Here is a 26,767-nt window from a genome sequence, read left to right on the forward strand (position 1 = left end):
CCAGGTGCCCAGATGCTGTCAACTGCAAGCCAACCCACCAATCTTCTGTGCCTCTGTCCAGCTGAAGTTGGCCTTCAATCACCAGCTACTGAAAGAGCTGGACCACAATACTCAGTAAATATTCCTACTGAGCTGAAATGATTCACTGAGCCCTCTGAAGGTATACAGCTAAAGACAGTTTCCATCTCCAAAAAACCTTGGGTTCTAAGGATATAATTAGAGTGGAGGAAGAAATAGACCAAATTGGGCTGATGAGCTCAAAAATAGATTGAGAGAATGTTTCCTGGAGAAAGCTGTCTTGGACTTGAACAAAGGAAGAAATGTACTTGGCGATGGCTACCCATAGGATCCTTGATTTCCAGCTAGTCCTAATTCCAAATGTCCTGAGATATTATCCTCCTCAAGCACAGAAACATCCAGGACAATTTCAAAGCAGCACACAAATCCTTCTCAGCCTCCCATCTTCAAGCTGTGCTGTCAGACAGACCTGGCCTGAGTCACCGCTGCGCTACTGGTTGGCTACACTGACACTTCTCACGATCCAGTTTCTGTATCAGTAAAATGAGAATAATAAATATACTTACCTCAAGACCACTACCAAGATAAAACTGACACTAATGACAATACTATTGAAATAATAGTACCACAAACACCATAAGGAAGGTAGAAGAAGAGCTGATTAACATTCAGGAGAATTAATATGAGAACGTACTTTAGACATTTTTTATAAAGATGCTTATATTTTCACACACTATGATTCATAAAAATACTGTCTTAATCTAATGACCAACTATAATATTTCAAACCTCAAAAAATAAGAAAAAGCAGCTTACTGATTAGAACTCTACGGCCTCTCAGACAGTTTAACGAGCACAAGGGAATTAGGCGACTTCCCTGGTGGCACAGTGGATAAGACTCTGCGCTCCCAATGCAGGGGGCCGGGGTTCGATCTCTGGTCAGGGAACTAGATCCCACATGCATGCCACAAGCTAAGAGTCACATGCCACACTAAGGAGCCCGCCTGCCGCAACTTAGATCCGGCACAACCAAATAATAAATATTCAAAAAAACATTAAAAATAAAGAAGAAGGGAATTAAATGACTCACTGGAAAAGGCCAGTTTATTGCAGAATCAAAGTCACTATTCCATGAGCTTCCCCCATAACCAGTGCTCTAGCCTTCTCATCTTTCTCACAGTCAGGCAATGCCGATTAAGAAAGTCCGACCCTCCTGATATGGGGACAACAGACATTAATAAATAAGAAAATAAGGGTATTAGAACAAGTCTGAGAAAAAACATGTAAGTAAAATAAATTTCACAAGGCATAACAAAATTTTTGAAAACTGCCTATAAGGTCAAGACAACTTTGCCCTTTCCTTTGTTTCCTGCCCGGCTGTCTTTCCAACTCTCTTCAGTCTGACCTGCTGGACCCCTCAGGGTTTGGCCCAAGGACTACCTTCTTCACGAATCCTCCTGTACTGTTATAGCCCCTCATTCATCCTCCTTGAACCCACTCCTTTGGAAATCAGCACTTCCAATAGCACCACGACTGCCACAATAGAGAATGCTATTTTCATGTGTTTATGTCTTCTATGCCCCCAAAACCAGGATCAACTTATAACTTATGTTCTACAGGTGGCAAACTCTAAAAGTGCTAGCTTCCAGAACTTGCTGTGTGTTATCCCTGTCGCTAAATAATTTCAGCATATGCTAAATAAGTTTAGGGGTCACCTAAATCATTGCTTCATTTAAGGATATTCATTATCTATACTATCTTTTCCATTCATGGAAGAGTTTTTTCAGGAAAGAATCCCATAGCCATTCCAGTGTTTTAAAGTTTTCGGTAAGAAGGCATTAAATTATGTAGCAGTTTAAATTCATTTCTTCTTCTGTCATCAGAGAAAATAATAGGAAACGGTTTGCCACATTTTGTATAATTTTCATGTACTTTCAAACTTAAGATAACTATGACTAAGTACTAAATGTCTGGAATGTACAATTATGCTTAACCTTACAGTACAATAATCACCTAGTTTTTGGTGTCATCAAACACCTAAACTGTTTCAAACAAACCAGACTAATTACTACAGCTATTCCTAAGACTCCGATGCTAGAATCCCAACCTCTAGCAACCTAGCCCTGCTTTTTCTCATTCTTCTCAACAATCCGGAACTTCTTAACGTAAACAATGTTGGAAATATGGTGATGTATTTAATTTTCAACACTTGAAAAGGAAAAAAGCAGAATTATTTTCCACTAGCCCTGTACACCAGCTCAGAATACCATTAGTCTGAAACTTATTTTTTTCTGAAATGGAAAATTCCTCTGCTAGAAACCAAGTTCCCATGCCAGGCTGCCTAAAACCACTCTTGGCTCCACTGACATTACTCTTAATCCAAGGATTTAAAAGACATAAAACAATGACAGCTGCTAATATATCACACTCTGGGTCCAATTTTATTTTACTAATCACTCCCCACTCAAAAGCAAACAATGACTTTGCCTTGGTTCTTTCCCATTCCTGCTTCCTCACTGTTGAGAAGTTGAAGCACAGAACACCTATAACTCCAACTGTGATAAATTTATTCTCATACAAAGGCAAGGATTATCAGCAAAGACCCCTTCAAGGCTACAGGTTCAAGTCTTTTCCCTCCTTCCCTCACAGTCCTCTAACCAAATCTCTACTTACAGTTCAACCCTAACCCGCCTACTCTTCAGAAGACGAAAGTCTGAATAAAATTACAATAGACTTTAACTTAAAAGCAAGCAGTTAAAAAGGTGCTTAATAAAAGCTATTTGTGACAAACCTAGAGCCAACATAATACTCAATGGTGAAAAGTTGAAAGCCTTTCTGCTGATTCCTGGAATAAGACAAGAATGGCCACTCTCACCACTTCTATTCAACATAGTATTGGAAGTCCCAGCCACAACAATCAGACAAGAAGAAGAAACAAAAGTATCCAACTGGAAGAGAAGAGATAAAACTGTCATTATATGCAGATGACATGATCTATATGTAAGAAAACCCCTAAAGACTCCACACACAAAACACTAGAACTGATAAATCAGCAGGTAGCAGGATACAAGATTAACATTCAGAAATTGACTGTATTTCTTTATACTAACAATGAATATCCAAAAAAGGGAAAGTTAAAAAAAATTCCTTTTAAAATTGCATCAAAAATACTAAAATACTTAGAATAAAAACTGACAAGGAAGTGAAAGACTTATACACTGAGAACTATAAAACATTGATAAAGAAAGCTAAAGATAATTTAAAGAAACTGAAAGATACACCATTGCTCTTGGATTGGAAGAATTAATATCGTTAAAATGGCCATACTACCCAAAACAATCTACAGATTTAATGCGATTACCATCAAATTACCCATGACATTCTTCACAGAACTAAAACAAATAATCCTAAAATTTATATGCAACCATGAAAGACCCAGAACTGCCAAGGCAATCCTGAGGAAAATGAACAAAGCTGGAGGCATAACCCTCCCGGTGCTTCAAACAATACTACAAATCTACAGTAATCAAACAGCGCGGTACTGCCACAAAAACAGACATATAGGTCAGTGGAACAGAACGGAGAGCCCAGAATTAAACCCCACACACCTACAGTCATTTAATCTTTGACAAAGGAAGTAAGAATATACAACAGAAAAAGACAGTCTCTCTTTGGCAAAATGGCGTTGGTTAAGCTGGGACACGCCGCAGTAAACCCAATAAGTGAGAGCACTCCTCACACAATACACAAAATGAACTCAAAATGGCTCTCCTTATACCACTTAAACACTTAAGTATAAAAATAGGACACCGCAAAACTTCTACAAGAGAACACACGCAAAACATTCTCTAAACATAAACTGTAGCAATGTTTTCTTAGGTCAGTCTCCCAAGGCAATAGAAATAAAAACAAATATCAACAAATGGGACCTAATCAAACTTATGAGCTTTTGCACAGCAAAGGAAACCATAAACAAAATGAAAAGACAAACTATGGGCAGGGCGAAAATACTTGCAACGATGCAACCAACAAGGGCTTAATTTCCAAAATATACAATCGGCTCATATAACTCAGTTAACAAAAAAACCAACAACCCAATCAAAAACATAGGCAGAAGACCTAAATAGACATTCTCCTAAGAAAATATACAGATGACCGATAGGGACATGAAAGATGCTCACAACATTGCTAATTATCAGAGAAATGCAAATCAACAACTACAATAAGGTATCACCTCACAGTGGTCAGAATGGCCATCCCATTAAAAGTCTACAAATAGTAAATGCTAGAGGGGTGTGGACAAAAGGGAACCCTCTTACATTGTTGGTGGGAATGTAAACTGGTACAGCCACTGTGGAAATCAGTATGGAAGTGTCTTAAAAAACTAAAAATAGAGTTACCATATGATCCAACAATCCCACTCCTGGACACATATCCAGAGAAAATTCTTATTCAAAAAGATACATGCACCCCAGTGTTCCTAGCAGCACTATTTACAACAGCCAAGACATGGAAGCAACCTAAATGTCCACTGACAGATAAATAGATAAAGAAGATGTGGTATATAATTACAATGAAATACTACTCAGTCATAAAAAAAGAATGAAATAATGCCATTTGCAGCAACATGCTTCCCCTACCAGTGTGAGAGAGCTTCTTATAATTTAGCAGGGTCTCCAGGCTGAAAGATGTCATGTGTGAGAATTTTAAGAAATGCGCATCCACATCCTGACGGCCAGAAATGAATATCCACAAGCACCCTTTCAAAGTTTTTATCCAAACTACCTCTACCAACTCTACATCTTAAAGTAACTTCATACCCTTGTATATAAGACAAAACCATGCAAAACAAAGCCCCAGAAGCCCCCTTTCCCATTCTAAATTAGTGACCTCCTGGATCTTGTTTTATTTCCAGTTTGTGGAAAATGTTGTAGTTATCCTTCTGGTAAACAGGAGATTGGCAACGAATAGAAACACCTCTCCTCACACTCTACCAGATCATAAGCAGGTCAGATGAACGTGCCAGCCTGTTGGTAACTGTGTACTACGAGAATCTGGTACCTTGGAGGGCTCTGATTTGGTACAAGGGAGACACCCTGTTGCCAGGATAAGCACTTGCCACGTGAAATTCAGGCTCACAAAAACTCTCCCCTGCTATCTCTGACCCCAATTTTAGTACCAGGTTTTTTCACTTTCTAGGTTTCAAACACAAAGGAACCAGTGTCCAAAGGCAAGTGATATAGGCCTTAAACTTGCTGCCATCCTTAATTTCCTCATTCATAAACTTTCCTTAGAAAACCCAAATCCCCATTCCTCTTTTTAAGTAGATTGCTGCCTTCAGCCCCGATGGCCAATAGCAGACATCTATTTCCCAATGGATGAGAGAGACTCCTTCATCTTCTTGGTCATGGTTGGGATGAGGTTCATGTGGCCATCCACACACATGGTCATGCAACTCTCCAGCTGCCGCTTCACCTGAAGCTCTTTACTCCCCGCATCTATTGAATCTTTCGCTTTGTCGTTGCAATACATAGCGTAACGGGCCAGGTGGTCCTGGAACTTCTCCAACTCGCTGGTCACCAGGGCCTGGGCTTGAGCCAGAGGTGCATGGCAGCACTCAATGCACTGGTGCACTTGCTGCATGGACGCCTGGCTGTCCTCACAGCAGGCGGCGCTGCACTGGAACATGAGGCCCTGCATCTTCCGGATGTTCTCTCTCCAGACTGATCACCATAGAGTCCACCGCCTCCTGCACCCGGAGCTGCTGCAGCTCTGCCACGGTGACCCTGCGCTGCTCCCTGCCACGCCGGTGCCCACATGGACTCCCACGCACGAGCCCGCCCCCCCCCTGAATTAAGACTTTTACCTAATTATGGGACTTCCTTGGTGGCGCAGTGATTAAGACTCCACGCTCCCAATGCAGGGGGTCCAGGTTCGATCCCTGGTCCGGGAACTAGATCCCACATGCATGCCACAACTAAGAGTTCGCATGCCACAACTAAGGAGCTGGCAAGCCACAACTAAGGAGCCCTCGAGCTGCAACTAAGAAGCCCGCCTGCTGCAACTAAGACCTAATGCAACCAAATAAATAAATAAATTACTTCTACCTAATTGTAAACCACCTCAGATATAATTCTGTAATCACACACTACTAAAGTAAAACCACCTCCAATGAAAAAAAGCACAATCGTTTAGCTATCACAAACTGAATAGTTATGCTACAGATGGAATGTTTGTGTCCCCCCCATAATTCATATGTTGAAACCTAATCCCCAATGTGATGGTATTTGGAGGTGAGGACTTTGGGAGGTGCTTAGTTCACAAGGATGGAACCCTCATGAATGGTATTAGTGCCCTTTTAAAAGAAGTACTAGAGAGATCCACTATGTGTGAACAGAAAGAAGATGGCTATGAACCATGAAGTGGGCCCTCAACAAACACTGAATGTACTGGCACCTTAAATTTGAACTTCCCAGCCTCCAGAACTGTGACACATTTGTGTTGTTTATAAACCATCAGCCGATGGCATTTTTGTTACAGCAGCCTGAACAGACTAAGATAATTCAGTAGCTGCCAGACATCACTGCAAATGTTTCATGTCTATTACCTCATATAGATCCTAGGTGATATTTTAGGCTGAAATGAGTAGTATCAATTCCATTTTACAGATAAAGAAACTAACTGTTGAAGACATCTTTCAAGATCATACACCTGTAAATAGCAAAGCCAGTATCAAAATTCAAGCTAGTTTAGGGTTAGGGTTAGGGTCTTAATAGGGCTACATTTTTCTGCAAATGAGAAAAAGACACTCCCTTCTCAAGTCACTGTACTTCCATATATTTGGAAATTGTCATAATGTACTGATTTTATTAGGAAAGGTGCTTTATTGCCATCTACTGAAAGAGTGGCATAATAAGTATACAAATTTTGCAGGACATCACTACGAATGGGGCCTCTGCGGGCACTGCAGTTTTCAACCTGCACAACCAAATGCAGTCACTCTGGTGGTTAAAAACAAATGGAATTTCAATATATTTTTACCATTATTGAAAACTAAATTCAACAAACCAGTGCTTGTAATCACTTAAGCACAGAAGACACAGAGAAATATCATGAACCCTGTCCTCAAGAAATCAATATGATCATTAGACCTGTCACAAAGCACAATACAGAGAAGTAAAATAACAGAAGTTAGTATAAACATACAGAAGCAGTATGAAGGTTGCAGAGATTAATTCTAAAAACCACTTTTTAATTTCTTTCCCTCACTGAAGCCTTATAGTAACTCTGTGAGTTAAGGCAGCAATCACAAATTCACTTCAAAATGAGGGCACATGAATGTGAATTAGGGAGAGACATTTGCAGACTAAGAAGAGGATTTGTGTTTGTCACAAACATGGGCTCTTACGGTGTGAAAAGAAAGGCAACCATGGGTAAAAGACTTATTAGGAAAAGACTGAAAAAGTAAACATGCAGTAAAGAATCTAACCTCACCTAAAAGGAAGGCTAGGGAATTAATTCCCTGGTGGTCCAGTGATTAGGACTCGGTGCTTCCACTGCTGGGGCCTGAGTTCGATCTATGTTCAGGGAACTAAGACCCTGTAAGCTGCACGGAGCAGCCAAAAAACAAACAAACAAACAAGTCTAGCCTTTGTCCTTGGCTCCTGGAAAGTAATGTCTATGCCCTTGGAATACCATGGCTGATAGAAGTGTCTTTCTTTGCCTGAGAGCTTCAGTTACACCAGACAGTCTAATAATGTGATTTAGGGTGGTGGCTAATCACACCCAATACTGTTACCATGGGGGCTGGTGACACCAGAAAGACAGTATGATTTAGAGTAGAGGCTTTGAGTCACACACAGAAGAACTGGAGACTGAGATCAGCCATTTATGTCTACGTAAAGGAGCCTTAGTCTGTTCGGGCTACTATAACAAAATGCCATAAAGTAGGTAGCCTATAAACAACAAACACTTCTCAAGTTCTAGAAGCTGGGAAGTCCAAGATCAAGGTGTCAGCAGATTCAGTGTTAGTGGTGAAATCTGGCAAAGGCTCACTTCCTCACTGATGCTGAAGGGAGGAGGGATCTCTCTGGAACCTCTTTTATAAGGGCACTAATCCCATTCATGAGAGATCCACCCTCATGACCTATTTACCTTTCAAAGACTCCATCTCCAAATACTACCACATTGAGGATTAGGTTTCAACATATGAATGGGGGTTGGGAATAGAGAACACAAATATGCAGTCCATAGCAAAGCCCCAGTAAAAACTCTGGACACCAAGGCTCAGGTGAGGTTCCGTGCTTGACAATAACCCACCTATACGGTCACACATTGATACCAAACATGTAACTCATCCTGACTCTGGTGAGGAAAACCACAAAGTTCCATGATTGGAACTCACATCCCAATTTCAAAACTTACTACAAAATAATAGTAATCAAAGCAGTGTGGTACAGGCATAACAATAGACCCAGTCAATGGAACAGAATTCATAGTCCAGAAAAACCCATACATCTGTGGTCAAATGATTTCTGTCAAGGGTCTGACAAAAAATAACAGAAGTTAGTATAAACAGTGGTTTCAGACATGACATAAAAGGACAAGTTAACAGAAAATGAATAAACTAAACTTCATCAATATTTAAAACTTACGAATTTCAAAAGATATTATCAGAAAGTAGAAGGACAATTCAATAATGGAGAAAATATTTGCAAATCACATATCCAACTAAGAATCTAGTACCCAAAATATATTAAGAACTCCCACAACTCAATAACTCAGTTTAAAACTCAGTAAAAGTCTGATAGGCATTTCTCCAAAGAGGGCATACAAATGACCAACAATCACATAAAAAGATGCTTGATATCATTAGTCATTAGGGAAACACAAATCAAAACCACAGTGTGATGATACCAACTTCCCACCCGTTATAATAGTTACTGTCAAAAAATAAGTATTGGCAAGGATATGGAAAAAACTGGAACCCCTGTGCATTGCTGGTAGAAATACAAAATGATGCAGTTGCTATAGAAAATGGTACAGTGGGTCCTCCAAAAAATTAAACATACAATTACCATAGGATCTAGCAATTCTACTTCTGAGCAATTCAATTTCCCAAAAGAACTGAAAGCAGGGACTCAAATGGATGTTTGGGTTTTTTTTTTTTTTTAATATTTACTTATTTATTTTGGCTGTGCCAGGTCTTAGTTGCGGCACGCGGGATCTTCGTTGCGACATGCAGACTCCTTAGTTGCAGCACGCAGACTTCTTAGTTGCTGCATGCGAACTCTTTGTTGCGCATGCATGCAGGATCTAGTTCCTCCGACCAGGGATCGAACCCAGGCCCCTGGATTGGGAGCGTGCAGTCGTACCCCCTGGACCCCCAGGGAAGTCCTCAAATGTATGTTTAAATATCAAAGTTCAAAATAACATTATTCACAATAACTAAAAAACTGGAAACAACACAAATATCCACCAATGGATGAATGGATAAACAAAATAAGCATGTATATATAAAGAAAAACTAATTCACAGCCTTAAAAAGGAATGAAATCCTGACACACTGTAGGTTTACGACCTCAGGAGTCCCCAGGTGAAGCCTGAACTGGTGCCATGCATAGAGGACAAGGAGAGACAAAAGAAGGAGGTAGATCACTCCAGATTGGTAGCTGGCAGTTTTTTAATATGCAAGGGAACTTACACATGAGCCAAGATTCACACACAGGCTGGGCTGACTCCACAATTCAACTCCTCTTACCCCAAGCCAGCATTTCTTAAGATGCAATCCAAGATCTGATGAGGAACTAATATCCAAAATACATAAAGAACTCCTAACAACTCAACAACAAAAAGACCAACAACTCAATTTTTAAGTGGGCAAAGGACCTGAAAGAGACATTTCTCCAAAGCAGATATACAAATGGCTAATAGGCACATGAAAAGGTGCTCAACATCACTAATCATGAGAGAACTGTGAATCAAAACCACAATGAGATACCACTTCACACCCATTAGGAATGACTACTATTAAAAAAGTTAAATTTTAAAAATTAAAAAAAAAAAACAGAAAATAACAAGTACTGGCAAGGATATGGAAAAACTGAAACCCTCATACATTCTGATAGAAATGCAAAATGATGCAGTCACTGTGGATAAAAGTATGGTGGCTCCTCAAAAGTTACAAATATAATTACCATATGATCCAGCGTATACCAGAAAGAACTGAAAGCAGAGACTCAAACAGATGTTTCCATAACAATGTTCATAGTGCCATATTCACAAGAGCCAAAATGTGGAAACAACCCAAATGTCCTTCAATGGATGAATGATAAACAAAATGTGGTATATACATAAAACGGACTACATTCAGCCTTAAAGAAAGTAAAAAATTCTAACACACAATACAACATGGAATAACCTTCAAGACATTAAGCTAAGTGAAATAAGCCAGACACAAAAGGACAAAAATTATGATTCCACTTATATTAGGTCCCTAAAGTCATCAAACTCAAGAGACAAAGTAGAATGGTGGTTGCCAGGGGCTGTGGGGAGGGGAAAATGAGGAGTTGTTAATGGGTATAGGGTTTCAGTTTGGGATGATGAAAAGTTCTGGAGATGGATGGTGGTGATAGTTTCAGAACAACATGAAGGTACTTAATGTCATAGGCCATAGACTTAAAAATTGTTATAATAGTAAATTTCATTCAATTTGACCACAATTTTTAAAATGCAATCAAGGGCAATGCACATCAGAATCACCACGTATGCTTTTAGAGATAGTAGATACTCAAACCCCAAATTAGAATCTTGAGTGATGAGAGGCCCACCAACCACCCTGGTGAGTTAGGCACTATTAAAGTTTGAGAACCACCACCAAGAACACTGGATTAAAATCCAACCTCTAGGGACTTCCCTGGTGGCGCAGTGGTTGAGAATCTGCCTGCCAATGCAGGGGACACGGGTTCGAGCCCTGGTCTGGGAAGATCCCACATGCCGTGGAGCAACTAGGCCCGTGAGCCACAACTACTGAGCCTGCGCGTCTGGAGCCCGTGCTCTGCAACAAGAGAGGCCGCGACAGTGAGAGGCCCGCGCACCACGATGAAGAGTGGCCCCCGCTTGCCGCAACTAGAGAAAGCCCTCGCACAGAAACGAAGACCCAACACAGCCAAAAATAAATAAATAAAAAAAAAAAAAAAAAAAAAGAATCCGCCTGCCAATGCAGGGGACACGGGTTCGAGCCCTGGTCTGGGAAGATCCCACATGCCATGGAGCAACTAAGCCCGTGCACCACAACTACTAAGCCTGCGGTCCAGAGCCCGCGAGCCACAACTACTGAGCCCAGGCGCCGCAACTACTGAAGCCTGCGCGCCTAGAACCCACGCTATGCAACGAGAAGCCCCCGCTAACCGCAACTAGAGAAAGCCCATGCACAGCAACGAAGACCCAATTCAGCCAAAAAAAACAATCCAACCTGTATGGCTTTACCATAAGGTAAACTAAAACACAGAAACAAGCTTCTCTGCGCATGCTTGGAGTATTCTGCTGCAGTAAAATACACAATGTGGGGGTAAAAAAGTAAAAATGCTATAGGCTTCTATTGAATTTTTAAAAAGGCTGAGGAAGAAACAGAAAGCTTTACATCCCAGTGGCTTGAGGCTATAAGAAGAAAATCCTCAATATGAAAAACAGGATGCCAGTCATGAGACACTGCATTCAGGATTCCGAAGTTTCCTATCTTAACCTGTTCCCACCCCCTTAGGCCATCATTCAACCATGCACAAGTTTTCTCATGAACTTTTTTTTAACTCTCTCTCATCCCATCATGCTATCCCTTGCTCCTTCTCTTCCCCAGCACACTTATATAGAGATTTGTCAACACAAAGATTTTATTCTTCAACTACTGCAATGTGATTTCTTCATTAACCTCTCCTCAAAACTGTTTTCCCTTTGATTAATGGATTTCTCCACACTCATAAGTATACAATTGTTACCTACGTTATTTTAATGCATAAGTGACAAGAACTGAATGCAGAATTCAACAAAACTGGTTCAAAATAAGGAGGGACTTATACAGAATGTTCAAAGATAAATATTTTGAGATCTTAGTAAAATTGTGGCCAGAACTCAGGCACTAAGTATGTTTCTCTTCTTTCTATAAATAAATTAATTATTGGGTAGATAATATGTACTGTTTTTCTTGGTCATAGCTTTTAAGAAGAGATAATCTAGAGCTACACCAACTGGACAGGCTTTCTTACACATAACTTTTTAAAGAAATTGTTCATGTGTGTTTCAATCTTTACAAAGTACTCCATTTTTATTTGTCTTAAAATTACAATAAATATTTTAAAAGCATCACCCTATTCCACTATTTGTCCATTCCAAAAACTGAGTACAAAATTATGTACCAGGCACCAAGCCAGCAACCTGACACAACTGTTTTAATACATTGCTGCCCTATTTGCATCTTCTGATTATATGTTTTAGTTGTATCCCTAAGATAGACAACATTGTATTCTGCTGCCTTTCTTTGCTTAACAGGAATTTTCTGATGCTCTAGAGGTTCTGCTGCTTAAAAGAACAGAAATTAAAATCTACAACTTTATGAGAAGCCAATAGAAACCTTATTTATACACAAGAATAAATGTTCTGTTTCTGATCTTATCAGGGTGGAAAAGAATATTCAGATTGATTTTCAAAAAAGTATCTATGTAATACTAACGACCCTAAGTTTTAAAATAGTAACATCAATTTTGCAGTAGATATAAGCACTGAGAGGACTTTCCTGGTGGTACAGTGGTTAAGAATCCGCCTGCCAAGCAGGGGACATGGGTTCAAGCCCTAGTCCAAAACGATCCCACAAGCCGAGGCGCAACTAAGCCCGTGCGCCCCATCTACTGAGCCTGTGCTCTCGAGCCCACGTGACACAACTATGAAAGCCCATGCTCCACAACAAGAGAAGCCACCGCAATGAGAAGCCTGTAGTGAGCACAGCCCCCACTCACCACAACTAGAGAAAGCCCACGCGCAGCAATGAAGACCCAACACAGCCAAAAATAAATAAATTAATCTATTTTTTAAAAAAAAGCATTGAGAGAAAAAAGTTTAACAGGAAATACATGAAAGTGCCTATATCACCTGATTGTAGATTTACATGTGTTATTTTCTATTGTATTCTTTCTTTTATAGCTATTCTACAATAGGTGCATATTATTTTCACTATCAGAAAAAAAAAAAAAATTTTAAACTGTTGTTCTAAACTGCACATATTAAAATCCCAACTATCTTTCCAGCTTGAGTCCCTGTTGCAAAAGGAACGTAAGTACTCCCCCTGCTGGTTATTTAAATAGTTCCCCAAAACTAAGAGCAGTGTCTAGAAGCTAACGAAGATTTTAAATCAAATCATGAGAAAATATTTGCAAACAAAGCAACTGACAAAGGATTAATCTCCAAAATATACAAGCAGTTCATGCAGCTCGCTATCAAAAAAACAACCCAATCCAAAAATAGGCAGAAGACCTAAATAGACATTTCTCCAAAGAAGATATACAGATTGCCAACAAATACATGAAGGATGCTCAACATCACTAACAATTAGAGAAATGCAAATCAAAACTACAACGAGGTATCACCTCACAATGGTTAGAATGACCATCATCAAAAAATCCACAAACAATAAATGCTGGAGAAGGTGTGGAGAAAAGGGAACCCTCTTACATTGTTGGTGGGAATGTAAATTGATACAGCCACTATGGAGAATACTACGGAGGTTCCTTAAAAAACTAAAAATAGAACTACCATATGACCCAGCAATCCAACTCCTGGGCATATACCCTGAGAAAACCATAATTCAAAAAGAGTCATGGGGCTTCCCTGGTGGCGCAGTGGTTGAGGGTCTGCCTGCTAGTGCAGGGGACACGGGTTCGAGCCCTGGTCTGGGAGGATCCCACATGCCGCGGAGCAACTGGGCCCGTGAGTCACAATTACTGAGCCTGTGCGTCTGGAGCCTGTGCCCCGCAACGGGAGGGGCCGCGATAGTGGGAGGCCCGCGCACCACGATGAAGAGTGGCCCCCGCTTGCCGCAACTAGAGAAAGCCCTCGCATGAAACGAAGACACAACACAGCTAAAATAAATAAATAAATAAAAATAAATTAAAAAAAAAAAAAAAGACAAAAAAAAAAAAAAGAGTCATGTACCACAATGTTCACTGCAGCACTATTTACAATAACCAAGACATGGAAGCAACCTAAGTGTTCATCAACAGATGAATGGATAAAGAAGATGTGGCACATATATACAATGGAATATTACTCAGCCATAGAAAGAAACGAAATTGTTATTTGTAGTGAGGTGGATGGACCTAGAGTCTGTCATACGTACAGAGTGAAGTAAGTCAGAAAAAGAAATGAAACTGAGTTACTTCTAGTGAGACAGACGGACCTAGAGTCTGTTATACAGAGTGAAGTAAGACAAAAAAAGAAAAACAAACACCGTGTGCTAACACACATATATGGAAGCTAAGAAAAAAGAAAACTGGTTCTGAAGAACCTAGGGGCAGGACAGGAATAAAGACACAGATGTAGAGAATGGACTTGAGGACATGGGGAGGGGGAAGGGTAAGCTGGGACGAAGTGAGAGAGTGGCATGGACATATATACACTACCAAATGTAAAATAACTAGCTAGTGGGAAGCAGCTGCAGAGCACAGGGAGATCAGCTCCGTGCTCTGTGACCACCTTGGGGGTGGATAGGGAGGGTGGGAAGCAGACGCAAGAGGGAGGGGATATGGGGATATATATATATACGTACAGCTCATTCACTTTGTTATACATCAGAAACTAACACAACATTGTAAAGCAATTATACCCCAATAAAGATATTAAAATAAATAAAGAAATTTTAAAAAGAAAAAAAACAGACAATGATACTTGGACTACGAACTTCAGAGCAAGTTAACAAGACATCAGAAAACAATCTATTTTGAGTTTATTTTTGTGTATGGTGTTAGGGAGTGTTCTAATTTCATACTTTTACATATACCTGTCCAGTTTTCCCAGCACCACTTATTGAAGAGGCTGTCTTTTCTCCACTGTATATGCTTGCCTCCTTTATCAAAGGTAAGGTGACCATATGTGCGTGGGTTTATCTCTGGGCTTTCTATCCTGTTCCATTGATCTATGTTTCTGTTTTTGTGCCAGTACCATACTGTCTTGATTACTGTAGCTTTGTAGTATAGTCTGAAGTCAGGGAGCCTGATTCCTCCAGCTCCATTGTTCGTTCTCAAGATTGCTTTGGCTATTCGGGGTCTTTTGTGTTTCCATACAAATTGTGAAATTTTTTGTTCTACTTCTGTGAAAAATGCCAGAGGTAGTTTGATAGGGATTGCGTTGAATCTGTAGATTGCTTTGGGTAGTAGAGTCATTTTCACAATGTTGATTCATACAATCCAAGAACATGGTATATCTCTCCATCTATTTGTATCATCTTTAATTTCTTTCATCAGTGTCTTATAATTTTCTGCATACAGGTATTTTGTCTCCTTAGGTAGATTTATTCCTAGATATTTTATTCTTTTTGTTGCAATGGTAAATGGGAGTGTTTTCTTAATTCCACTTTCAGATTTTTCATCATTAGTGTATAGGAATGCAAGAGATTTCTGTGCATTAATTTTGTATCCTGCTACTTTACCAAATTCATTGATAAAATCAAAATGGATTAAAGACCTAAATGTAAGGCCAGTCACTATCAAACTCTTAGAGGAAAACATAGGCAGAACACTCTATGACATAAATCACAGCAAGATCCTTTTTGACCCAGCCCCTAGAGAAATGGAAATAAAAACAAAAATAAACAAATGGGACCTAATGAAACTTAAAAGCTTTTGCACAGCAAAGGAAACCATAAACAAGACCAAAAGACAACCCTCAGAATGGGAGAAAATATTTGCAAATGAAGCAACTGACAAAGGATTAATCTCCAAGATTTACAATCAGCTCATGCAGCTCAATAACAAAAAAACAAACAACCCAATCCAAAAATGGGCAGAAGACCTAAATAGACATTTCTCCAAAGAAGACATACAGATTGCCAACACACACATGAAAGAATGCTCAACATCATTAATCACTGGAGAAATGCAAATCAAAACTACAATGAGATATCATCTCACACCAGTCAGAATGGCCATCATCAAAAAATCTAGAAACAATAAATGCTGGAGAGGGTGTGGAGAAAAGGGAACACTCTTGCACTGTTGGTGGGAATGTAAACTGATATAGCCACTATGGAGAACAGTATGGAGGTTCCTTAAAAAACTAAAAATAGAACTACCATACGACCCAGCAATCCCACTACTGGGCATATACCCTGAGAAAACCATAATTCAGAAAGAGTCATGTACCAAAATGTTCATTACAGTTCTATTTACAATAGCCAGGACATGGAAGCAACCTAAGTGTCCATCATCAGATGAATAGATAAAGAAGATGTGGCACATATATACAATGGAATATTACTCAGCCATAAAAAGAAATGGAGTTATTTGTAGTGAGGTGGATGGAGTTAGAGTCTGTCATACACAGTGAAGTAAATCAGAAAGAGAAAAACAAATACAGTATGCTAACACATATATATGGAATCTAAGGGGAAAAAAAAAAAAAGGTCGTGAAGAACCTAGTGGCAAGACGGGAATAAAGACACAGACCTACTAGAGAATGGACTTGAGGATATGGGGAGGGAGAAGGGTAAGATGTGACAAAGTGAGAGAGTGGCATTGACATATATACACTACCAAACGTAAAATAGATAGCTAGTGGGAAGCAGCCGCATAGCACAGGGAGATCCGCTCTGTGTTTTGTGACCACCTAGAGAGGTGGGATAGGGAGGGTGGGAGGGAGGGAGATGCAAGAGGGAAGAGATATGGGAACATATGTATATGTATAACTGATTCACTTTGTTATAAAGCAGAAACTAACACACCATTGTAAAGCAATTATATTCCAATAAAGATGTTAAAAAAAAAAATCTAACTACTCACTTCATACTTTTTCTTCCCTAAGTTTCTTTAGCTACCTCTTTCAACGAATGTCTTCCACACTTCCAAACTTTTCTCCCTACATCCCATCCCATTAGCTTTCCTGATCAAAACCCAAATTATGAAGCAAGTATTAAGAGTACTGAATTAAATTTTAACCTGCTTTTCCTAAATACGTATGTGGGCCTTGAATATACCTAGCTCCAACTCCATGTGCACTTATATTTTAATTAAATTGAGTCATTTAAGATGAAATGGACATAAGAAGACACTGGAACAATGCCTTAAAAATTCTGAGGAAAACTGATTTTTAATCTAAATTTCTCTACTCAGCCAAATTATTAATCAACTATGGGAACAAAATAAAGAAATTTTCAGACATGCAGAACTCAAAAAAACTTTTAACACACTTTATTAGGAAGATACTGGAGAATATACCACACAAAAGGAGGAATAAGCCATATTGCCTGAGTAGGAACAGGCGTAAAAAATTTTTAATTACCTATAATTAAGTAAAAAATGATGTAAAGACAAACATGTAGCAATGATTTACTACATTAAAATAATGGTTGCACAAGAAGGAAACAAAGTACACTACTTGAGTCTTCAATGGGCCACATTTACGTGATCATAGTATTAATATTTATTTCTGGTTTAGCAAAAAGCTGTAACATAATAATGAAGGATAACAGAGATATGGAATGCTCACATAAGACAGCTAAGTCCTCATCTGCCATACTAGGTAATCAACAGATTAAATATTGGGTTGGGCCCAAGTGCATTTGTTTTTTTCCATAAAATGGCTCTAGTAGCACTTAGTTGTCTTTAACTTCATTTGAAACAATTTTGTTAGACTGTATTGTAACAGCTGTCGTATCAGCATGAATTAAAAAAAAAAAACTTACCAAAGTTGGTGAAGTTTTGTGTAGCCATCTTAATATTGAAGATGGAAGAAAAAAGCAACATTTTCAGCATATTATGCTTTATTTCAATAAAGGTAAAAACTCAACTGAAATGCAAGAACAGATTTGTGTCATGTATGGAGGAGGTGTTGTGACTCATCGAACGTGTCAAAAGTGGTTTGCGAAGTTCCACGCTGGAGATTTCTCACTGGACAATGTTCCATGATTGGGTAGACCAGCTGCAGTTGACAGCGATCAAAATCGAGACATTAATTGAGATCAACATTATACCATGTGGGAGATAGCCGACATACTCAAAATATCCAATTCAAGTGTTGAAAATCATTTGTACCAGCTTGGTTATGTTAGTCGCTTTGATGTTAGGATTCCATGTAAGTTAAGTCAAAAATAACTTTCTTGACTGTATTTCCACATTTGATTTTCTACTGAAACGTAAAAAAAAGTTCCATTTTTAAAACAAATTGTGATGGGTGATGAAAAGTGGATACTGTACAGTAATGTCGAACAGAAGAGATAGCAGGGCAAGTGAAATGAACCTCTGCCAACCACACCAAAGGCTGGTCTTCATCCAAAGGAGGTGAGGTTGTGTACACAGTGGGATTGGAAGGGAGTCCTCTACTACAAGCTCCTTCTGGAAAACCAAACGATTAATTCCAACAAGTACTGCTCCCCATGAGACCAACTGAAAGCAGCACTCGACGAAAAGTGTCTGGAATTAGTCTACAGAAAACGCATAATCTTCCATCAAGATAACACAAGACCGCATGTTTCTTTGATGACCAAGCAAAAACTGTTACAGTTTGGCTGGGAAGTTCTAATACATCCACTGTGTTCACCAGACATTGCACCTTCGGCTTTCTAATTATGTTAGTCTTCACAAAATTCTCTTAACGGAAAAAAATTTCAATTCCCTGGAAGACTGTAAAAGGCACCTGGAACAGTTCTCTGCTCAGAAAGATAATAAGTTGTGGGAAGATGGAATTATGAAGTTGGCTGAAAAATGGCAGAAAGTAGTAGAACAAAATGGTGAATACGTTGTTCAGTAAAGTACTTGGTGAAATGAAAAAGGTGTCCTTTATTTTTACTTAAAAATTGAAGGAACTTTTGGTCAACCTAATAATTAATGTGTTTTTTAAAATAAGAAAATAAACTCCAGAAAAAAACAGCTAAAAGAATTAGTGATTTCCAAACTTCTGATCTAAACAAGATGGTACAGATCAAATTTCTCCCAGCTTCTCCCCACTAAAAACAACTATAATCGCTGAAAATAACATAGAGACTGGTGAGAATTCTGGAAGTAGCAAGCTGGTTTGGGAGCCCAAGACTGAAGGAATAACAGAGTAACAAGGTGAATTATGTCCCAGCACCCAACAGAAGGTGACCCAGACCCCATGTTTCCCCACCCCCAACCTAGCTCATTCCTCCTCTTGATCAAACAGGAGTCTCTCTGACAGTATCAACTAAGCCCAGCACCACCAGAGGGAGAGAGCAATTGGGAACACTGCCAATAATAAATGATCAAGGGAATCCCAATGGACCCAGATCTCCTTCCATTAGAGATTCCAGGAAAAAAAAGAGAGTGGAGACAGGTGGAGAGATTAGGTGTCAGTAGGAAAGATCTCTTGACAACTCACACACTACCCAAGAATCACTCTCTGTGTCTCTCAGAGGCATGGGGGATCCCAACACAGCAAGAACCTGACAAGGGAAGCTTCTTGGTCACTGTGTGCCTGAGATTCTCTGCTCCTTCACCAAGAGACCCTAGCAGGTCAGCCTGGGGAACCCCCTTCTGTTCCCTAAGGTTACTGGCACTAGATATGCCGAGCAGACCAAAACAACATCACAAAGGCTCTAAAAATTAAACTATCATTAGAACCACAATCCACAAAAGTAGGTCAGGACCTGTGTGCTTGATCTTAGCAGCACACTGCGACAATAAAATACTTAAGTAGAACCCAGCATCTCGTAAGATAGACAAAATGTCCAGAATACAATTGAATATTGTTCTTCATACTAAGAACCAATACTATCAAAAAACAAATAAGAAAAACAATCAACTGATGCCAACAAGTAAATCAATCTGGTGCTGGAACTATCTAACAAGAATTTTTTAATAGCTGTCATAAAAATGCTTCAATAATCAACTGCAAGTTCTCTTGAAACAATGAAAAATTAGAAAAAAAAAATTATAAAAAAGGACCAAATGGAAACTATAGAACTGAAAAATACAATTACCAAAATAAAACACCTACTGGTTAGACTTAGTAAAATCATAACTACAGAAGATAGAATCAGTAATTTGTAGTCCAATCAATAGAATTCAACTAATCTGAACAACAGATTCAGACAAAATATAGTGAAGAAAAATGAATAGAGCCTCAGGGACCTGTGAGACAATAACAAAGGATTCATCATTCCTATCACTGTTCCAAGAGGTAAAGAAAAAGAAATTAAACTGAGAAAGTATTTTAAAACATATCAGCTCAAAATTTCCTACATTGGGTAAAAGATATAATATTTCTTCAGTTTTAATAAGCTGAAAGAACCCCAAGCAGGATAAACCCAAAGAAACCAATAGCAAGACATCAAAATTAAACTTCTAAAGATAAAGAAAACTTTGGAAAAGAGCCATGATAACATACTGCCTATATAGGAACACCAATTCTAGTGACAGAACTCTGATCTGAAATCTTAGAGCCAGAATGAAGTGGGGCAATTATTTTTCAGTTCTTAAAGAAAATAACAGCAACCCAGAATTTGATATCCAGTAAACAGTTCAACAATCAAGGGGAAATAAAGACATTTTAGACCCAAAAAACAAAAAAACAAAAAAAAACTTAAGTATTTGGAAACCAGCAGATACACACTTAAAGACTGGTAAAAGGAAGTACTCAAACAGTAGAAAATGATTTTTTTCTTTAAATCTTGTGAGCAGTGTGGAAAAAGGAAAAACAGAAACTGCAGGAGTATGGATAAATACAAAACACAATCCTCCTCAAGAACTGTAAAAATCATAGTCAATGAATATGAAATATGAAACAAAAGTCACAATACTAGGTAACATTAAAGGTACTTAAATGGAAAGTGAAGCCTCCACATTTTACTAGAAGTGATAAAATGCTGCATATGTAGACTGTGATAAGCTACACATGTATTATTGTATATCTAGAAAAACCATTGAGAAAATGATACAACAAAAAAAGCTAAGAAAAACTATAAATAAATCAAAATGGAAACCTAAAATTGTTTAAGTAACTCCAAAAAGGCAAAAAAAGAGAAAGGAAAGAACAGGAAGAAAACAACAAAATGGCAAACTTGAACACTAACATATCAATAATTTTCTCTTACATGTAAATGACCTAAATACATCCATCAAAAGACAAAGCCTGGCAAAGTAGATTAAAAAACATGAACCAACCACATGCTATTTGGAAGAAACTAATTTCAAGTTCAACACTATAGGGAGGTTGAAAGTAAATGAATAGAAAGATATGACAAGTAAACTCTGACAACAAAAGTGGCTATATTAGTATCTGGTAAAGTAGACCTCAGGTCAAAAGGAAATTTCTAGAAACAAAGACAGAAATTATGTAACAATAAAAGAATAAATTCAACAGAAAGATACAACACTACTAATTTTATAAACACCAAACAACAGAGCCTCAAAATGCATAAAACAAAACTGATAGAGCCGAAAGAATAAATACACAAATCCACCACTATAGTTGGGGATTTCGACATGTGCCCACCATGCTCAGCAACTGATAGAACTGCTAGGTAGAAAATAATATAAGTCATACAAGATCTCACCAAAAAAACAAAACAAACAAAAAAACCCTAACAATACTTAACTGACACATAGAGAGCACACCACCCAACAAAAACAAAATACATATTATTTTTCCAAACACAAAGCAAAAACATTCACTCAAATGAAGCATATTCAGAGAATAAATTTAAGAGACTGAAATCATACAGAATGTGTGGCTTAATCATAAATGAATTAGAAACCAATAACAAAAACAAAACAGATAAATGATAAAAACATGAATAAATAACAAGCTTCTGATTCATGAATAAAACACAGTCTTTAACAGAATTTTTTAAACATACAAAATTAAATGAAAAAAGAAACAGCATATCAAAATATATGGGATGCAGCTAAAGCAGAACTGAGAGGGAAATTCGTAACATTAAATACAGTTGACCCTTGAACAACACAGGTTTGAACTGCATAGGTCCACTCACACATGGATTTTTTCAATAAATACCTACTCCAGTACCACATGATCCACAGGTGGCGGAATCCATGGATGTAGAACCACGGATACAGAGGGCTAACTGTGAAGTTACACATGGACTTTCAACTGCACAGGGGATCAGCCTCCTAAACTCCACACTGTTCAAGGGTCAACTTATTTTCATTGGAAATGAAAAAAACTCTCAAATCAATAACCTAAATTCCAACCTCAAGAAACTAGAAGAACAAAAAATAACTAAAGCAAGCAAGCGAAAGGAAGAGAGAAATAGTAGGAATCAATTCAATTCAAAACAGGAAAACAACTATTTTTTTAAAGCAATAAAACCAAGAGCTAGTCCTTCAAGAAATAATTACAATTAATACACATCTAGGAGGACTGACAAAAAACAGAGAAGACACAAATGACAAATATGAGTCTGAAATAGGGGATATCACAACAAATCCTACAGCCATTGAAAAAATACATCCCTACAAATCCTACAGCCATTAAAAAGACATAGGAACACTACAAACTTTGCACTCATAAACTCAATAACTTAGAAGAAGTCAACCAATTCCTCAAAAACCACAACTTCCAAAACTCAACCAAGAATAGATAATGTAAACAGACCTTATAACCAACAAATAAATTGAATTTGAAGTTTAAAAGTCCCTGAAAACAAACCACTAGGCCCAAGTGATTTCATTACACAATTCTAACAAACCTTCAACAAAGAATTAACGTCGACTTTATATAATAACTTCCAGAAAATAAAACAAGAAAGAACACTTCCAAACTCATTTTAGGAAACTAACACTACCCTGATAAGAGTCAGGCAAAGACAATATAAAAAAGAAAACTACAAACCAAATGTCTCTTATGAATTTAAATGCAAAAAAAACCCTCGAGAATATCAGCAAAAGGAATCTAATAACGTTTACAAAGGAATGTACAAAAAGGCCAAGTGGGGTTTATTTCAGGTGTGCACGGCTGATTCAACATTCAAAAATCAACCAATGTAGAAGAATCCGCCTGCCAATGCAGGGGACACAGGTTCGATCCCTGGTCTGGGAAGATCCCACATGCCGCAGAGCAACTAAGCCCGTGCACCACAACTAGTGAGCCTGCAACTAAGCCCATACCACAACTACTGAGCCTGTGCTCTAGAGCCCACGTGCCACAACTACTGAAGCCTGCGCACCTAGAGCTCATGCTGCAGAACGAGAAGACACTGCAATAAGAAGCCCAAGCACCTCAAGGAAGACTAGTCCCCACTCGCCACAACTAGAAAAAGCCCACACGCAGCAACAAAGACCCAACACAGCCAAAAAGAATAAGTTAACTAATTAAAATATATATATGGATCAATTTTTTAAAAAACTCACCCAATGTAATCTACCATATATCAACAAGCTGAAAAGAAAAACTGCAGCATCTGGCACACAAAAAAAGCATATAATAAAATACAACACCAATTCATTATAAAACTGTAAACAAACTACAAATAAAGGTAAACTTCCTCAACTTAAGACCAACTACCAAAAACCCTCAGCTCACATCATACTTAACCAGGAAAGAATGAATGCTTTCCCCCTAAGATCAGTAACAAGTAAGGATGTCCACTCTCATCACTCTTATCCAACATGGTACTGGAAGTTCTAGCTGCTAAAATAAGGCAGGGAGATGGGGCGGAGTGGGGGGAAGTGGGTAGGGCGGCAGTGGACGACAGTGGATTTGAGAACATACAGTTTGAAAAAGAAAAAACAAAACTACTGAGACATGATAGTCTACACAGAAAATCCCAAGAAATCTAACCAAAAAAATGGCTAGTACTAATAAGTGAGTTCAGCAAAGCTACAAAATATAACATTAGTGCACAAAAACCAATCCATTTCTAAATACTAACAATAAACATGTAGAAACTAGAATTAAAAACAATACAATTTACAATCACACCAAAATAAATGAAATAGTTAAGTATAAAGTTACCAAAACATGTATGGCACCTGCATGCTACAAATTTCAAAATGCTGATGAAAGAACCCAAAGATTAACAAATGGAGAGACATGGACTAGGAGACCCACAGATGTCTATCTGCCCCAGATTGATCGATAGCTTTAATTCATTTCCTACCAAAATTCCAGAAAGTATTTTGTAGACATAGCCAAACTATTTTAAAACTTACAGAGAAAGCCACAGGCCTTAGAAGAGCTAAAACTGTTTTGAAGAAGAATAAAGTGGAAAGTCACTCTATCCAATGTTAATGCTTACTAGGCAAGGAGATAGACACATAGATGACTGGACCACTTCAGAAACCCAAAAATAAACCCACACATATTTGCGCAATTGGTTTTTGACAAAGGTGCAAAAGCAATTCAATGGAGGAAGGAACAGACCTTCAATAAATGGTAGTGGACAACTGAAAGTCCATAGACCAAAAAAAAAAAAAAAAAACCTCAACCTAAACCTCACACCTTATATGAAAATTAACTCAAAATATGTCATAACTTAAATGTAAAACACTAAACTATAAAGCTGTTAGAAAAACACAGAAAATTTTTGGGTTCTAGAGCTAAGCAAGGAGTTCTTATAGATTTTATAGCAAATGCACAAACTATCAAATGAACATGGTAAAAATTTAAAAATATTGCTGCCAGAAGATATTTGGAAACAACATGTCCAATAAGGGACTAGTATCTAGAATATTTTTTAAGCTCTCAAAATTCAGCAATAACCCCAAAAAATCCAATTTAAAAATGGGTAAAAGAAACGAACAGGTATTTTGCCAAAGAAGATAGACAGATAGCAAATAATCACATAAAAACATGTTCAACATCATTAGCCATCATGGAAATACAAATTAAAACCACAATGAGTTATCAGCACACACCTATCATGATGGCTAAAATAAAAACGTGATAAGCAAACTTCCAGAATAAGAGAATAAGAACCTCTAATAATTTGTTCCTTCATAAAAGAAATAGTAACAGTGGAAGAAAAAAATAGTCAAAGTTTAATTTTTCAAAAATTTGGAAATTAACCATAGGCTCATAATCTGAACAGCATTCACTCAAGAAAAGGAGCTTAATATCGACAAGAACAGTGAACTTTTTGGTGTTTTAATTTGCCCTCACCTCATGCCCCCTCTCTAGCCTTGAAAAACAGCAGCCTCATAACCAGGGTAAGCTGTGTAAACCGGCAGCCCAGCAGTCAGAGGAGAGAGCAAACTGGGTTTGTAGGTCCTCAAAAGGCCCTATCCACAGAGTACTATCACTATCTGAACTGCCTGGCAGCTCTTGAGAAAAAAAACTTATTCACAGAACTTAGTTCGACCTGACTCAGAGCTCACTCAATGGGAAAGCCCTATCACCAGGGCATTTGTCTAAAACAACTGACAGCAATTCATATTATAGCTGCCTGCAGCAGCAATAGTGGTTTCAGGGACCAAACAGCCGAAAGTACTAACGAAGAAATATCTGAAGAATGAAATGTCCACAGGCAGCACTGAAAAGATCTGACATGTTCCAGGGGATCTGGAATGCTACCTGATGTGCAGGGCTGTGTGTATGCCCCGGAAAAACCTGAGAAGGCCCTAATATCTCAGCTCTGGATAACGTCAAAGCCCTGCACAAGGAGAAAGTTAAGGTTAAGTCGGTTATAAACTACCAGACTATAGAAGGCAGGCCTCAACACACACAGAGTTCTTCAGTAAACAATGAAAGACTTATTGGCTCAAAGCATCTAAAGAAATCTCTGTCCAATAATTCACAGACAAGTAGACAGTGTAGTGTGTTCAGCAACTACAAACAGAAAATATTTTTTTCCCCAAATTTTTGGCATTTACTGTAAGCCTCAAACAGCCACCAACACTCCATTTTATGCAGTTTGTGGGTCCTGGTTCACAGGGCAGGGAATGGGCTGGGACAGCAAGGCTCCTTTACTTCCAGCTCTTTGATGGCAATCCTCCCCTTGTCCTTTAATGGACCCATCTCCTGGAGGTAGCAGGAAAAGTTGGAAATGCCCCTTTTCCTACAGAAAACAGAAACTTTACAAACTTTAAGAAACTTTAGGAAAGTCATTAAACAAACAAATACCAATAACAAACAAATTAAAAAACCTCTGGGGAGGGGATGGGGGAACTTAATGTCCAGAGTTGTCACATTATATTTTAAATGTCTGGTTTCAACAAAAAATCGTAAAACACAAAGAAACAGAAAGGTATAACAAGAAAAATGCAGTCAAGAAAAACTGGGGGCTTCCCTGGTGGCGCAGTGGTTGAGAGTCTGTCTGCCAGTGCAGGGGGACACGGGTTCGAGCCCTGGTCTGGGAAGATCCCACATGCCGTGGAGCAGCTGGGCCCGTGAGCCACAATTACTGAGCCTGCGCGTCTGGAGCCTGTGCTCCGCAACAAGAGAGGCCGCAATAGTGAGAGGCCCACGCACCGCGATGAAGAGTGGCCCCCGCTTGCCACAACTGGAGAAAGCCCTCGCACAGAAACAAAGACCCAACACAGCCATATTTTTAAAAATTAATTAATTAATTAATTAAA

The 26,767-nt window shown here is 38.6% G+C and overlaps 1 pseudogene; it reads right to left on the reverse strand.

The window, feature by feature from the left end:
• Positions 1–5,295: 5,295 nt before the first annotated feature.
• LOC118883372 lies at positions 5,296–25,357 on the reverse strand (annotated as a pseudogene).
• Between the last annotated feature and the right edge of the window lie 1,410 nt (positions 25,358–26,767).

Source organism: Balaenoptera musculus, chromosome 17, assembly GCF_009873245.2.
Source record: "Balaenoptera musculus isolate JJ_BM4_2016_0621 chromosome 17, mBalMus1.pri.v3, whole genome shotgun sequence".
NCBI lineage: Eukaryota > Metazoa > Chordata > Mammalia > Artiodactyla > Balaenopteridae > Balaenoptera > Balaenoptera musculus.